The 2,950-nt window shown below is 32.6% G+C and overlaps 1 long non-coding RNA gene across 1 annotated transcript; it reads left to right on the top strand.

Annotated features, from left to right (window-relative positions):
• The first annotated feature begins 1,836 nt into the window (after positions 1–1,836).
• Positions 1,837–2,487, top strand: LOC148587105 (uncharacterized). The gene is made up of 2 exons (XR_015911749.1): positions 1,837–1,923; positions 2,142–2,487. It is a non-coding gene; the product is annotated as an uncharacterized LOC148587105 (long non-coding RNA).
• The last annotated feature ends 463 nt before the right edge of the window (positions 2,488–2,950 follow it).

Here is a 2,950-nt window from a genome sequence, read left to right as displayed (position 1 = left end):
CAAGAGTTGTTTTCAACATTTATACCATCCTCGTAATTTACATGCTACTTCCTCCTAATTGTAACTAATTCTTAGAAATTAGTCTAATAAGAAAGTGTGTGATTCTTATATGCTTTTAGAACATATGCTACTTTATCAGATTGGTTTGTAGGAATTACTTACAAACTAATTTGTAGGTAATTTTTGTCCATGTGGTAATTTTTTACTTAAAAGATTTATATTTTTTAAACACAATCACAAATATGCTCAAAATCTGAATGGGACTTCAACAGCCTATATATACATATGATATATGAGAATAACTTCTATTCGGTCGTTGCATAAAGGAGGGATTTTCTGCCCACCAATGAAAGCAAGACATGTTGGCTTGAGCATAAAAATTGCACAAAACTTTCCTACAAGCAAAACATTGGATTATGAATTGAGAGAGAGAAAAGGGCCGAAGGAGAACGTTGTGAAAATTAAGAAAATTAGACTTTGTGAAAAATTGAAATAAAATTCTCAGAGAATCTCATTAATTGGGACATGCTTTTCTATAGTTGGATTTTAGATTACGATTTTTCAACTGGAGTCGGCTGGTAAAAGAAAAGGAAAGAGGAAGGAAAGAGCTAAGGATGGTCTGAAAATGCGAAGAAACACCGCCGTGATTCTCAAGGTAATGGATTTCCTTCAATTGCTAACTGAAATATCACACATTGAACGCAAGCAGCAACACAAGGGAGGGGCTTTTGTTTTTGTCCGCCAAACATGCATGGAAATGACTCGTAACTTACATGTTACAAATTAAGCTTGTGTGATTTCTTGTAACCTTTTTTTTCCATTTATTTTTTTTAAAAAAAAATTCTGTTTAACTTGGGTTCTTTTTCGGTAAGTAATTGTCTAGAGAGAGTACCTTTGTGAGTCTCACTGATAAGCCATTCTTTTATATTCAGTTTTGTTAGTGTCTTTTCTCCCTTTATCTAGTTTCCTTGGTATTGCGTAAAAAATAATGGGGTTTGTCCCCCATCAGCCAAGGAGCAGGAGATGAGTGGTTTATAAGCATCATGGGTCCTCTTTTAGTCTAAATAGGTTATTTTTGTGAATCCTGCTTATAAACCATTCTCTCCTATTCAGCTCTGTTGGTGCCATTTCTCCCCTTTAAAAAAAAACTTACATTCTAGCTTCGTGTTGGCTCTAGTCCTAACTGGGGCGAAGGACTTGATTTTCTTGGGTTTGATGGCATGTTTTGTAGATTTGAAATATATCTTTCTTAATAATAAAAAAAGAACAGAAATTTTCTTCAACCTAATCTAATAAGTGACATGTGTCATCTCTCCCATGTTTAATTTCTTTAATATTTAAATAGTAATTTATTGTTATTCTCTACGAACCCAAATATTAATTTTTTAAAAACTCAAAAATATTGAATGACACTTGTCACCCTATTAAAGTAGATTGAAGGAAATTTGTGTCCATAAAAAAATATCTGGGTACTATAACTCACGACTATCCCCTTTCCCTTTCAAGACGAAAGGTACACTCCCAAATAATCAAATTGCATTGATAACTCGTTGTTTCATTAGGATATTATTAATTTCAATTGTAAATGGATTATATATTGACCCATTTTTTATTTTTTGTTTTGTATTTTAGTACTATTACTTTTGTTTGGATTTGTTGTCGAGTAGCCTATTTGCTTAGGGGAAAAAAGAAAGGAAAATTCTCCATCTTTGACCCGGCCAGTAAACGAAAAGGACTAAAGTGGGTTAGGTTTCAAACTGCATGCATGGAACAATCAAACAGCAGTAATGGCTATATATTTATTATGATATTGGCAAGTCTCTTCCACAAACCACAAGCCAATTAAGATGGGGTTTGTGGTCAAGAGACGCTTCCTCCTTGGTTTTCTTGTTATGTTCCTTGCATGCACCTTGTTCGTCACAGGTAAGATTTTGTATATATATGTTTCTCTCCAACTTCTGTATATATATATTGCTTGACATGTATATATATCATATGTATATATAGGCTATATATTCAAGTCCCAGTCAGATTTTGTCCAGAAAATCTGATTATTGAATGATTAATGCATATATGTATATATCGTTTCTTTGATTTTTTACCTTGTCTTAATCTGTCGGTGATAATTACGTTCTGATCAGGTGATCAGAAAATGGAGAAGTTAATTCATGCAAGAGATGCAGAAGAATTGCCTGGAGATCAACCACTTTTACCACCTCCGGGGTTGCAAAAACGCAAAGAACCTGAACCGCCACCGCTGCCTCCTAGTGCGCCCAATGGGCCGATTAATAGGCATTTATTGTATTTCATGTATTAGACATCTTTTGATGTGGGGAAAATGTCATAAATAACAAATCATGCAAAATAGTATGTACGATCTACTCTAAATGTCAGTTCATGAGCATCGACCATGCATTGATCAATAAATGTGTTCGTAGAAGACTCATGATTCTTCTTTACATTATGAAAGCATATATTCTCCTCGTTGACGTACACGTGTAGTTAACTTGTTCCTTTAATTGATTTTTTTAGTTACAAAATTTACTCAAAGACTAATTGGTGATGAATTCAACTCACTAATCAATAAAATCTTTCTAATTGATCTTTCAGCTTCACCAACTTGTGTAGCCTTATTGAAATTCAATATTCTAAATTAGTAAATTCCTTTGGCTTCTAATTTTGGAATTATTGTGAAAAATATAAAAGATTTAGGTAATTTTCAATGAAATCATGATCAAATTTACAACAGACACGAAAGGTTATGCTTTTAATTTTATAACTCAGTTGTAATTAGACTTTAACTCCTTCAAAATAAATTGTAAATTATTTCCAAATATGAAGATATTAGGTTATAATTTTCAAAATATATTGAAATATCTTTTTGGCCATATATGCATATCATGATAAACCACCATTTCAGTGGCCTCAAGTAATTCACACATGTTTAGAT

This window comes from Corylus avellana, chromosome 3 (genome assembly GCF_965113065.1).
Source record: "Corylus avellana chromosome 3, dhCorAvel1.hap1.2, whole genome shotgun sequence".
In the NCBI taxonomy this organism is placed as follows: domain Eukaryota; kingdom Viridiplantae; phylum Streptophyta; class Magnoliopsida; order Fagales; family Betulaceae; genus Corylus; species Corylus avellana.
Note: the sequence above shows the minus strand (reverse complement) of the source record. Positions and strands in the feature narration are given on the sequence as shown.